At 35.5% G+C, this 14840-nt stretch overlaps 1 protein-coding gene and 1 long non-coding RNA gene across 4 annotated transcripts in view; both read left to right on the top strand.

Moving 5' to 3' along the window:
* The window catches only part of LOC106880932 (cAMP-dependent protein kinase type II regulatory subunit), a 147614-nt gene that overhangs the window by 41768 nt on the left and 91006 nt on the right, over positions 1 to 14840 (top strand). The window lies entirely within an intron of this gene.
* Positions 9214 to 14840, top strand: part of LOC128247834 (uncharacterized) — a 7771-nt gene continuing 2144 nt past the window's right edge. The window contains exon 1 of the long non-coding RNA XR_008264155.2: positions 9214 to 11107. This is a non-coding gene — a long non-coding RNA (uncharacterized LOC128247834). The remainder of the gene's footprint in view (positions 11108 to 14840) is intronic.

Genomic DNA, 14840 nt, shown 5'->3' on the forward strand with positions numbered 1-14840 from the left:
ATGCATTGGCATAAATAGAAATTTTCAAGGAAAGATTTTCAAAATCTTACTTTACAATGAATTGCTCAGTTGACCCTATTTTGTAACTATTCACAAAGCAACGACTCTGTCTGAAGAGCAATACCAAGTTGATGAAATTTGTTACAATTTTAATTAAACAATTTTTAACAACAGAGTCTTTGTGCTGAACCCCACTGTAAATTATTACAGGGAAATTCAACTTTTTGTCTGGGAAATTAAATATACAGTCGCACTAAAATTACACTTACCCTCGCTGAGACAGCTACTGCACTATACAGGTTTCTTTCAAAACAATGGAACTGAAACAGTATATAAATGTAATATCATTGTTAAAGAGACAACAAACATTAAGGCAAGGCAAACATCTCAAGTCATATACAATATTATTATTGGAAAAAATTCAGTCTTACGGCTGTTTCTGGGGCATGGGACATTCTGTCATCAGAGACAAATCGGGAAAAATAGGGAAAATGAGAATGGTATATATGAGATGATGACATAGAGGAAGGGAGTAAAGGAATAAGGAGATGGAGAAACAGAAGAAAAGAGAAGCATAAAAGCTGAACTATGAACTTTTATGCTACTTTTTGCTTCTGTCTCCCCATCTCCTTATTCCTTTACTCCCTTCCTCTATGTCATCATCTCATATATACCATTCTCATTTTCCCTATTTTTCCCTATTTGTCTCTGATGATGGGATACTTTGGGATATCCCAGAATCAGCTGTAAGACTCTGAATTTTTTCCAATAATAATATTGTATACTATTTGAGATGTTTGCCTTGCCTTAATATTTGTTGTCCTCTTTAACAATTATATACCTGCTGCATTGGAAATCTGCAATGGCTCCATAACTACTGTCTCATCTATAACCTTGAGGCCCTAGTAATCCATTATAGTACTTACCAAGCATACCTAATCATTTAGATCACCTGTGAACTAAACCCCATACTTTGTATAAATATAATAGCTAGTTGTGATAGGTATAAATTAATGCAAACAGACCAGTGTTTTCACTTTTGCTCTTTGCCTATAGCAAGAATCTTTCTGCAAAATTATAGTGTTCTTTTTACTATTTGCGGGTAAAATTCCTTTCTAAATTGTAGTATGCATCTTTGACTGCAAGTAATGCTCATCTGCAAAGTGTAACTGAGGACTCTGTCTATGACTAGAAGTCAGTAGTCAATATCTCAGTGAATCTCCCCATCTCAGCATTTCTCAACCTTTTTACTCTTAAGAAACTTTTCAAATGCATTACATGTTTCAGGGAACCCTTATATAAAATGTTGTATCTATATTGATCTTTTTTTACTCTATGTATCATAAAGTTAAATTTCATATGAAAGAAAAGTGTTTTTGAAATGTTATCATCATCATCGTCATTGTTTAATGTCCGTTTCCATGCTGGCATGGGTTGGATGGTCTGACTGAGGTCAGGAGAGCCAGCGGCTGCACCAGGCTCCAATCTGACCTGCCCTTCTTAAACCCAGCCACTCCAAGAGTGTAGTGGGTGCTTTCTATGTGCCACCAGCACAGGAGCCAGTCAGGCAAGCTTGGCATCGATCACATTCGGATAGTGCTTTTTACATACCACTGGCACAGGAGCCAGTCGGTGGGGTATTGGCATCGGCCACATTCGCGTGGTGCTTTTTATGTGCCACTGGCACAGGAGCCAGTCAGGGGGTACTGGCATCAGCCACATTCAGATGGTGCTCTTTATGTGTCACCAGCATGGAAGCCAAACAGCGGGTACTGGCATTGGCCATGTCCAGATGGTGCTTTTTACGTGCTACTGGCACAGGAACCAGTCAGGAGGTACTGGCATTGGCCACATTCAGATGGTGCTTTTTACGTGCCACTGGCACGGGAGCCAGTCAGGCAAACTTGGCATTGACCACGGGCAGATGGTGCTTTTTACGTGCCACCAGCATGGGAGCTAGTCAGGGGACACTGGCCACCACTACGATTTTGGTTTTACTTGACTCAGCAGGTCTTCTCAAGCATGGCATATCACCTGACACATCGGGGGTCCTCTTAAATGGGCCGGACATGCAACACTGGCATCGGCCATGGCTGTGACCTCACTTTAGTTGCTGGGTCTTCTCAATCACAACATATCTTCAAAGGTCTTGGTCTCCTGTCATTGCGTCTGCAAAGCCCAATGTTTGAAGGGCCCAATGTTAAGCCATGTTAAATCCCTCAGACACCACAAAGAAGGTGATTTCATCTTAACCAAGACTTTGTTTACACCAAATCCCCTTCCAATTAAGAAGGAATTTATCCAATATGATCTCCTTACTACCTAGAGAAGCCATGATTTTGAATATGCCTTATTACAAATATACTATTAAACACAAAAATAACATATAATTAGCCTATTTATTTCTATTTCTCATAGAACCCCTAGCAACATTCTTTATCTTTCATGGAACTCCAGTTAAGAATCATTACTTGGTCTTCATAAATAACACTGCTAGGAAGTTCAACTGCCTTCTATTGTTTTAATGAAAACTGATCTTCAGATTGAATATGCATCCACCAAATCCAGATTTTACAGAATAGTTTTCTTTCCTAACATAATAACTTGGCTAATAGAATTTCTTTCAAAATCAATGCATTCTCATGATTTGAACTCGTTACCTTTTCCATGAGTAATATCATACATAGTTTGGTTTTTTATGTGAATTCTTATTCTTTTACATAATCCTTTCCCCTTTGTCCCTTCTCTTTCACACTAACCTTTCCTGTCTTTTCCATTATTCCTGTCTGCACCACTGCCAAACACTATCCCTCTGTTTTTCTCTCCACCACCACAATAGACCTGAGCCTTCCATCATGCTTTGCTCTTTCAATTCCTTGCTTATTCTATCTTTCAACAATGGAGGTTTTTTTAACCTTGTGAGTTACAAGGCAACTTCACTAGCGCTGGTACCATGGAAAAGGTATTCAGAACACTACACTATAAGGTGGTTAACAAATCAAGCAGAAACAATTCAAGGATGAGAGGTATACTTAGAGGACTACCAAGAGGGCTGAGAGAGACAATGCAAGGTTGAGAGGACTATCAAGAACAAGACAAGCTCTAGGATTGTGCCTTTAAAAAATGCACTCAGTACACTCTGTAAAATGGTTGGTGTTAGGAAGGGCATCCAACTTAAGAAGTCATGTCAAAATAGCACTGGAGCAAGATGCAGTCTTACAATCTATTGGATCCTTTTGAACCATCTAATCCATGCCAGAATGGAAAGCAGTTGTAAAATGATGATAAGCAACATGAATGTAGTTCTGTCTAATTATATCATTTTAACTAAATATCGTGCTATTATTCATCGTTTAATTTAGTTGATTAATTCCTCTATTTTATGGATGCTGTTATCACCAACACTTTCATTGATACTGACATATTTGTGTTTGTTCTACAGTAAATATTGCGTCTTTGCACTGTTTGGTTTATATAACATGTTATCAGCCATTAAACATTTTAAGTGCTTACTCCCCATACTGATATTGTTTCCCTTTGAAAACTCTTCTTTTCAGTTCTATCTTTCGTCTTTACAAGTATATAAAACTTGATAAACTAAAAAGTGTAATTGATGTTAGACAAGTTTAAGTAAAGAGTCTGTGTTCATTACGTATCCAAGAACTTGGATCAGTAATGTAGTTTAGTCTTAATCAATGTGCTATTAGCAGGAGTCTCTTCTTGATAACATTTGAGGTAGAAAGAACTCCACCAATTGTGATGCAAACTAAACCCACTCAGTTTTGAAACCTCAGGCACCACAAAACTGTGACAATAACAATAGTTATAAAAACAATGGTACATGTATCCAACATTGAAAATAAATTTATTTTCAATACCAACAAGTTAGACCAGACATAGTGAACCACTGTGAATGTATGTAAACAACTGGATGCATAGTTTTGTAGTAAATAGAAGAGCAAAGGATGAAATAACAATTCAATTGTACCTCTTTGTCTTGACCTTTCTCAGGCCTTTGTTTACTTTTTTTTTTAATTCAGAATTTCCAATAACAATAACAACAAGCATCACAGTTTGTAACCCAAAGCACAATATAAACATTCACACAGAAACACATGCATGCACACACACACACACACACACACACACACACACACACACACACACACAGAAGCTTGGTACAGTTTCTGTCTACCAAATTCACTAATAATTCATTTTCTTGGAGCTATAGTAGAAGACATTTACCCAAGAGGCTCCACAATGTTAATAAATTCAAAACCACGTGGTTGGGCAATGAACATTTAACCACGCAGCCAGACCTTGGCCTAACTAATTTTTGGAAGTACACAGTGATACATACATACATACATATGAGAGAGAAAGAGAGAGACTAAAAGGTATTATATTAGATAAATGAATTTATAAATATACAGACATTTTTTATTAAATTGTGTAAAGCTTCAAATATATCTCAGTGTTATTGCTTTTATAGCTTTATTTAAAATTCTAAATCTCAATAAATTTTCCAAATATTAGCTCATCTTAGGGTAATGAGTTACAATGCTGTTTTAAGAACTGAGATGGGTGAGAATTAGGTAGATGAAGAAATATTTTTCCATACCTTTTAAGCATTTACAGAATATAAAGCAAGTGTGATGACATTGACAATTCATAGGTAGCATCTGCATTTCGTACCCACCATCAAATTCCTGTAATAATTTCAATAAAATTGATTCTCATCACAAATATACTTATTACCTCAGTACTTTTTTTTTACTTTTCATTGTTTGGTCAAGAGGAAAATACAGTATTCATAACCTTTGATATTTCTCAAATATTGGGTGAGATTAATGTAACTTATGCTTATTTTTAACATGTGTAAGTCTGCAAGAAAATGTTTACTGCTAAGGAAATTCCAGACAGTTGACATTTTGAATGGATTGGATAAAGTGCTCCATGCAGTGCCTAAGCAGTGAGACACTAAGGAGGAGAGAGAGAGATGTTCTGAAAGTGGCCTTGGATGGAGGTTGTATACAACTAGATAACTTGTCAAAACAAAACCTGTCATAGTAGTGTTAGAATAGGCGAAGAGGTGACAACATTTCTATGGAACAGAGCTTATGTTGTGAGAGAGTTTATTCAAGTGTAACAGTCCTAATTTCAGCCACCGCTGAGGAAGACTGGTTAGAGTTGGTCTCTTTCATTGTTGTCCATTTTGGGTGCCTGAAATCTTTATCCTTTGACCAGCATGCTATCGGCTCTAAAACTGCGGATCCCAATAGAATAATTAATTATATAATATATATATATATATATATATATATATACATATATATATATATAATATTGTGGTGATGGTCAAAATCGAAACTATATCTAGATCTGATTAATCTGGCCTGATAAAGATTATACAATGACAACAACAACAATAGAATGGTTAGTTTGAGTAAACATTGATTTAACTCACTCATGTAAAGTACTTAAGATAGCTGAGATGCTACAAATAGTGGAGCAGTAGATTCTCAATATTTTATGATATCTAAAATTTTAATATGCAGAGAGAGAGAAAAAGAGAGAGAGAGAAAAAGAGAGAGAGAGAAAAAGAGAGAGAGAGAGAGAGAGGGGGGCAGGGTGGAAAGAAACAGACAATGAGCTAGGGAAAACATCAAATTAACTTAAAGTTGATGGATAGTTTTGTTGGTTTACATAGTAACCAAGATTGCTTTTTCTCTCATAAGAATATATATAGGTTTTCATTGGTTGCTTGCCTTATGCCAATACAAAACATTTGATCAGATCAGAATTAGCTTTGTTCAAGGAAAGTTTAGCTTTTTTTCTAACCATGTACTTTGGTTTATCTAGATTACTGTCAGAATTATCAGTTTATTCGAAAACATATGTCTAGAATGTAAGATAAAAATTTTGGGAAATAACCTTATCAGTCTGAACGATTGCCAGCCATGGCACCATGAATCTTCTTAGAGTTGAACTGAACAATTTGAAGAATGAAAATTGAAAGCAATTTGATGTGTCCTCCCAGAACAGCAACTATTGTTGGGTATGAGTGAGCATATGCAAATCTCTGTGGTTAGAGCTTGCTTATTATCTGAAAAGTTTGTGGAAAGTTTTTGAGATGCTTTATGCCAATAACCATTATTATGGAGTAAAGATAATTTGCCAACATAACATGGCAGTCCTGGTTTAGGATGAATGTTGCTGTAATTTAGCCCCAGGAGACATCGTCTCTAGTTGGCTATACAACGTGATCCTAAACCAGGACTGTCATGTTATGTTGGCAAATTACCTTTACTCCAAAGTACTGTTGCTGAATATCTCACATTTACAAATAGTAACCATTATTACATTCAAATGGAGTTCAGTAAGAATTTTGTTTTTTATCTGTTTGCTAATTTTTTAATATAATAAAGTAACAAATAGCTATTACATTTAGATACATTAAATTTAGTACTCCATTTATTTAAATATATTTAGATAGTCTTGTTGGCATTGTATCAAGAACAAATATATTTGCAATATACTGGAATAAAATTTTTACCCTGTTTTGAAATATGCTTCCTTATTGGTTCTGCAAATTTTAAGCTATTACACACACTTACATGCATGTACACACACACACACTTACATGCATGTACACACACACACACACACACACACACTTACATGCACACACTCACATGCACACATGCGCACACACACACACACACACACATACACACACCACATGCACACACACATTTACAAAGAAAAGTTTGACAGTGATTTCGAACTTTTACTGATCATTGTTTTTATCAGTCTGATGAAGACGACTACTGGCAAAACTTAAAGTTTTAAAACTTAAACTTTAAAAGTTACTACAGTTCTATATTTAAGAGATGAGGAATTATGCACATTATTTCCATTATTTATATTTGATGGATATTTGTCCTGGGCATATAGCATAGTGGTTAAGAGCGTGGGATACTAACCCCAAGATTCCAAGTTCGATTCCAGGCAGTGACCTTAATAATAATAACAACAACATCAAAAAAATACCTTAGGAATGAGAACCCAGGTTCAAAATTTCTCCAAGACACCTGATGAAGGCTGGAGGATATATCAGCTGAAACATCATGTTAACAACAAAGATGAGGACAAATATCCGTCAAATATAAATAATGTAAATAATGTTTAAAGTTACTATCAAACATTTCCTTGTAAAAGTACATTTTACACATTACTTAAATCTGTTGAGTTTCTCTCAATGAATGTCTGACTATCTTCATATATAAATTTACACACAACAAACACACACACACACATGATAGATAGATACATGTGTTTGTATGTATGTTTGTGCATGTACGTATATTACATATACAGGACGTTCATGCTAAATTTGAAAGTTTGCATAAAAGAAAAGCACAATATTCCATCCAAAAATAAAAGTATTTTAGAAAATCAAAATATATCAACTAGATTATAGTTGGGAGATAAGTTTACACAAACCAGCCACCCTCAACTCCTACCACAGCCCCAAGACGGCTCCTGAGCCTAGTGGTAGCATTCCTTACTGAATCCTTTGGGAGATCTCTGAACACTTCCTTGATCTTGGCTACCAGCTCAACCTTGGTGTTGCAGGTAGAGTGGTTGGTGTCTTTTTCAGCCATGCCCCACACATAGTAATCCATTATATAACAACTGAGGGGATTAGGAAGCCAGAAAATGGGTCTAGAAAAGTCATAGAAATCTTCTGACCACCACTTCTGACTCTTTCTGGAGATATTGCAAGGAGCCTTGCAGCAACTACCTTCTCCAGTCAGGGTTTCATCACAGTCTCCAGCAGCTTCATGTAGCAGTCTGAAATGATCCTAGGGCAACATGATATCACCCTCACTGGAGACACACCCAAATACCATAAGAGTTTGGGAGAACTTGGTTTCATGATGTCCATGTCATGTTTTACAGCATTTACAGTGTTCACAGAGCACCGAGCAGCAGCCATGATGTCGATATTTTGATGCCTAGCGTGAATCAACATGATAGAAGTAACTCTCTTTCAATATTCAAAGGGCTTCCAGTCCCCCATGTCAGCTGACTTTTTCCCAACTACAACTTTAATTATTATATTCTTTAATGCAATGTCGTTAACTGTGCACCTATACATCAAGCTGTTCCAGTACCTTGTCCAATATCCTGCCAGTAGAATTTAGTGAATGAGGGAAAAACTGCACAGAAGTTAATTTCATATGTGTGTGTGTGTGTGTTTGTGTGTGTGTGTGTGTGTGTGTGTGAATTCCAATGAAGTGTCTACCAGACATATACTGAATTAAATTAGATTCAAATCATATTGTCTCACTTTTTATCAATTAATTTTGTGTGTAATCTCAAAAAATTGTAATATCGATGTGTTTTTTAATAACTTTGACCCAGTTTTCTCCAGAATTTTAATTACTCATTTACTATACATTTAAGCATTGTCTTTTGTTTTGTTCATCATCATCAGCATAAAGATTATCAGTTATTTTTGTATGATTTAATTGTTTGATAAAGAAATGGCATAATGCCAACCTAAAAGATCTTCCTTAAGCATTTTTATTTGAATTGAACATCTAGTTGCCTTATTCCTAATTTACTATGGAATTAAACACAACCAACCTAGAATTTCTTTGTACATATCAGTTCTGTGTTTCTCAGAAAGTGACACAAGCCATTACATTGCTTTAGTAAAAATACTTCCAGCCACATCTTAATTAAATGAGTATTTTAACTGAGTCTACATCTTAATACAAACTATATAAGATGGATGGGAGGCTTTTAAATTTTGATTCTGCATTCTTATATGTACTATATCTACACAACTATTTTTTAAATAAGTTATCCTTCAGGTTTTCTTTAAAAAAATAACCTTTTTTCTTTTTTTTCAAAATGTATTCTAGTTCATACAAGATTTCATAAGAAATTGTATAAGATGGAATGACAACATTTAAGTTTTGAGTTTGCATTCTCATTTAGTGTGTTAACTGTTCACCTGTCCTGCACATCACATGATATACAGGAATATATTTCCCTAGCATCTATACATAATATTTGATAAATGTTTCTAGAATTTTTTCCAACTAGCAGAGTAACTTCAGACTTCTAAAAGGAAAGCTTTATATTGCCCAGAACATATGAAAGAAATGTTAACTAAAATTATGAAAACAAACATAGCCATTTAGGACAAACTTATGAAAATACTTTGGACAAGCAGTTATTAGTGTGTTGAATAATATACCTTGTGAAGTTTGTTCCTGTTTTCTGCATTCTGTGTTCAAATCACCTTGCCTTGCACCCTTTCTGTGGTTACAAGAATAATTACCTGTCTAGGTTGTTGAATTGGCAGAATCATTAGAACATTATATGAAATTCCTCATGGCATCAGTCTGGGCAATCTTTGTTCTGATAACAACACCTGCAACAGCATTAATATCGGTCTTGCATTTCCCTTGATCAGTGTTGCTGTTGAGAGAGGAAACTTCCATGCATGAACAAATGTTAGTCTTCAAGATAAGCAGCTTCGAACACCAAGGTTCATATGCTCTATGAGGATATATCAAGATGCTATCAAAGTGGATTTCAAAGCATTTTTATTGTGTGCATAGCTTTAGGCATACAAGTAAATATACATTAAATATTGTAAGAATATAAAGATCAAAACGAAAAGAATATTTCAAGAATTGTCATAGATTGCTATACATTTCTTGTACTACTAGTTTAGGTAAGGTTTATTAAGCTATATGAATCTTGTGAGTAGTATTTTGTGCAGGTCTGAAGTAGACAGTTCACTTTTAAGACTGATTTAAGAAAGTAATTACTTGTTATTATCGGCTTTGAAGAGGGGCAGAGCTCATAACTCCTGCTGATCCACACATATGAGTTAAGTCAATACAGTTAATGTCTATTTTGACCTAACAGATTCCTCACTGACCCTTCCACACAACCTTTCTGGAGAGAAAGTATAGAGAAAAGTATTTTATATAGTTTGTTTAGATTAGGTGAAACGCAGTAGAGATGATCCAGTGATGCAGGTACATCAAAAGTATTCTGGTTGGTTGGTGTTGTATGATGTTTTTGAGTTCAAAAGAGCTAAAGCAATTATTGTAGCATTGAAAGAGAAAGCGGGAGAATAAAAGACATCAATGGATTAGTGAATGTAAATATGTTGATAATTGAAGACTTGCTCATCAGATATATGGCCCTTTTTTTTTTGGATATGTTTGTAAATGGCAAAGCACCATCACAGGCCAATGCTCTAATATTCAGTACACATCCATTGATGGAAAGAGAACTTACCAAAAAAGTCAAGTTTAGTGCCTTGAAAGTAGATTGAGTTTATTTTCTTAATACATAGTTTCTAAAAATATAACTGTGCTATCTTGGATCAAATAATAAAATATGAATTAAGGGTCCAAACAGAATCATTTTTATAGATACAACCTTTTAATGTAACTTTTGAATTATAGAACCCCACTTTGAAAGCAAACTGATGTATCCTTATAGAGTAGCAAATATAAGTCTCAGTGGCAGGAGTATATTGTTTAAAGACTTTCTAAACTGTTCCCTAGATGATGTCATTCACCAGTAAACTAATGTTTTCAAACGGAGTTATGTCAAAACTTTTCCCTTTTAAATATAATGAAATAACAGTGTGCTATTACATTTAGATGCCATTTTATAGCTCCATTTCATTTGCTAAGAGATGAAAGATAAGATCTAAATTCACATACAAGTTTCTGACTTTAATATCATAAAACATTCTAACCTAGGTGTGAAGGTCTAAATGTATTGTTTGTCATAGACTTTGTTTAAATTGGAAAACATTCTCATTTTTATGAGCGCAGTTTTTGATGTATGCAAGTAAATGTACATTAAATTAAATATTGCTTGTGAGAATATAAAGATCAAAACAAAAAGAAAGGGATAGGGAAACACATTCCAGAACATTTATACAGTTGTAGTAGATAAACAGCAATTGAGATTTTTACTATTCTTTTTTATTTATACACAAATAATCAAGAAGAATTTACCAACAGAAACGGTCATCAAGCAATCAATGCTTCAGACTAAGGTAATCATTTCAGTTTTTAACACGTCTTTAAATATTGGAAAATGGGCTCCATGAAAAATACAGCGAATGTATAAATGAATGGTTCATAAAAAAGGTAAAAGGATGCAGGCATAGTTGTGTGGTTAAGTAGTCTGATTTTCAGTTACATGATTTTAGGTTCAATTCTGGAACTGACCAATGTCTAGTAAGTAGAATTTGGTTGACAAAAACTGTCACCTCCTCCTTTCCTGATTTTCTTCTCTGCATTGATTCAATATAATTTATTTCATCAAATTTCTGTTCCCATATTTAAGATGAGGGTCACCTCACTTCCAAACTTGATTCCTTCATGGTAATTTCTTTTCGTTGCCAGTACCGCCTGACTGGCCTTTGTAGGGTTTTCGAGCGAGATCGTTGCCAGTGCCCCTGGACTGGCTCTTGTGTGGGTGGCACGTAAAAGACACCATTTCGAGCGTGGCCGTTTTCGTGCGGGTGACACGTAAAAGCACCCACTACACTCTCTGAGTGCTTGGCGTTAGGAAGGGCATCCAGCTGTAGAAACTCTGCCAAATTAGATTGGAGCCTGGTGTTGCCATCCGGTTTCACCAGTCCTCAGTCAAATCGTCCAACCCATGCTAGCATGGAAGGCGGACGTTAAACGATGATGATGATGATGATGATGATGATGATAGAAATGTTTCATTTTAATACTTCAGAATTGAGATGCTATCTATCAACATGGCTTGTTTTTGTTTCAGTGTAAACATTTTCCCAACATAACAGCTTGGAGAATTGCTTGGCTCTCAGATAAAAAAAATTGGAAGTAGTTGCTGGTATTGATTTCAGCCAACTAAATTTGTATGTGTGTGTGTGTGTGTGTGTGTGTGTGTGTGAGAGAGATCATCATGTGTGTGTCTGTTTATCATCATCATCATCATCATCATCATCGTTTAATGTCTGTTTTCCATGCTGGTATGAGTTAGTTTGACAGGAGCTGGCCAGACTCCAGTTGTCTGTTGTAGCATGATGTCTATGACTGAATGGGCTTCCTAACACCAGCACACTTTATGGAGTGTGCTGGCTGCTTTTTATATGCCACTGGCATGGGCGCATTCTCTGTGGCACTGACACTTGTAAAGGACAAGCTTGTATGTACAGATAACTGCAGATACATACATACATACATGCATACATACATACATGCATGCATAGTTAAGATGATGGCTTCCTAACCATTTGGTTTTCAGTTTAGTTCCTTTATGCAACAACTTTAACAATTGTCCTCTTTTATAAGCCCAGGCTAAACATTGCCTTATGAGAAAATTTGGTTGATTGGGAAACTATGAAGGATCTTGTTTGTGTATGTGTGTGTATGCTTGTGTATAGATGTGTGCATCCTTATGTTTGTGTCTTACCACAGTACCAAGCCTAAAAAAGTAAGTTGTTGATGTCATAAGAATTTATAAACTTTCAAGAGAATGCCAAATAATTCTTTTTTTGGAATTGGTTCTCCAAATACATAGAAAGATATAATTAAATCCAAAAGGGTTTTTCAACCCAATATTTACATGCTATTTATTTATAGCTTTTTATTCCTTTGGGGATGCTAAGTACCAGTCTATTCTGGGAGAGATTCTTCTTCTCCTCTCTCTCCATATCTCTCTCTTTCTCTCTCTCTCTCTCTCTCTCTCTCTCTCTCTCTCTCTCTCTCTCTCTCCCTTTCCCTCTGTCTGTTGGTCAGAACCTGGTGTAAAAATGTCCACCAGGTCTAAAATGAGAGACTTCCTATTTATGATCAAATACCAGTTTTAGTCAGAGGGGATTTGGCTATACTCCCCTACTATAGATATGTGTCTTATATATAAGTAACATCGTGGACTAAAATTTATCAAGATTACAATAAATAAACTTAAAACTCTCAATTATGAGTTAATCTTTATGGCTGTTTCATTAAGAAGCTCACTTTGTAATTGTGTGGTTTCAAGTTTAGTCACACTGCACGCCAACTTGGGCTAGTGTCTTCAACTATAGCCCCCCCCCCTCCAATGATCAATGCCAAGTGAGTGAATTTGGTAGACAGAAACTGTGTGGAAACCCATCATGTATATAGATATATATGTATGTGTGTATATCTATGAGTGCATGAATTTGTGTTTGCCCACCCACTGGATGACAACCGATGTTGGTTTGTTTGTGTTCTTATAAAAAACAAAAGAGAACAATAAAATAAGTAACAGACTTAGAAAAACGAGCGCTAGGATTGATTGCCCCAGCTTGGCCACAGTCGAATAGCTGAAACAAATAATAAATATTAGACTCAGACCACTACTCAAAAAGGAAGGAGGACCCAAAAAGGCTGCCAGCCATGATGCATTTTCATTTAACGTAAACGAACCTTTTAAATGTTTAAATCTTTCATTTCCGTACTAATCTGTCTAAGATTGCTTCAAGTTTTATGGAATAGAAACAAGAGCATATTGTCTTAAAGTGTTTGCACTTAACCCCACCCAGGAAATTTTATGGATGAATCTTTTAAGTGATGTTAGAACTTAATAACAAACTATTTTACTAAATACCTCAAAATTCTGGTGGCTGTGATGGTGGGGGTTTAATTAATTGACATATATAAACTGTGTATTTCATTAGAATACAACAGTAGTTCCTGATCAAACACTGGCAATCAAATACTGGTGTAGTCTGCTTGGAAATCTAAAAGAAAAATTGACTGTTTTAAAGGGAAACGTTTGGAAAAAATATACTTTGTTTTGCTATCCATATTTGTATAATACAAAATTACAATCAACACTTATTTCAAGATATTAAAGTATCTTGTATGGATTTTCTAAAACCTTAAGTTATACATTTAAAAATCTATAGTACATGTAGATATCCATAGCAGAACACAGGATGTCTAAATATACCATGGTTTTTTAAATGTATGGTTTAAGTATAACACTTAAGAATCACTGGAATGAGGGGTTAACAACAGTGTAAAGCCTCTCTCTCTCTATAAAGGACCAAGATATGTGGTGCTTTGCTGTACCCAAGAAGACCCATCCTCTACAGCTGAAGTGTTTATGCCACTGCCCCTACTGAAGAGAATTGGCCTGCAAGAGCCCTGTGCCATCACCATGTAAAAAGCACCTGTGCCATTTCCAAATAAAGAATACCCATGCTGGTGCCACATAAAAAGCAACCAGCACACATTGTTAAGTGGTTAGTGTTAGGGTTAGGGCTAGGAAGGGCCTCCAGCCATAGAAACAAAGCCAAATCAGACTGGAACCTGGTGCAGCCCTCCTGCTTGCCAGCTCTGGTCAAACTGTCCAACCCATGCCAGCATGGAAGACAGACACTAAAGGATGATGGTGATATATCAGTTCTCATATGGATCTAGTCTTCATTGGTATTTGATAGTTATATACATCCTCTAATGAAAGAGATAATTTTAATAAAGCATGAATTTATGTTTGTATGGTATTTGATGAACCTGTATTCGTTGTTCAACTACATACCACTGACCACTCAGAGTTATTTCTCTTTATTCGTTTTTATTTAAATCATGAGAATTACTTTGGCCATGAATTTGATTTATTCATTTTGTATATGACTAACTTTCTTGACTACTGGAGATAAGGTTAGACACTTGCTATGCTGATAATGCTTATTAAGGTGGAAACACGTGTCCATGAATGTCCTGTTATTTCCAGACAATAAGCCTGTTCTTTTCTTTAATGGCTCATCAATTTTGGAGAAT

This window comes from Octopus bimaculoides, chromosome 5 (assembly GCF_046866305.1).
Source record: "Octopus bimaculoides isolate indiv1 chromosome 5, ASM4686630v1, whole genome shotgun sequence".
In the NCBI taxonomy this organism is placed as follows: Eukaryota; Metazoa; Mollusca; class Cephalopoda; order Octopoda; family Octopodidae; genus Octopus; species Octopus bimaculoides.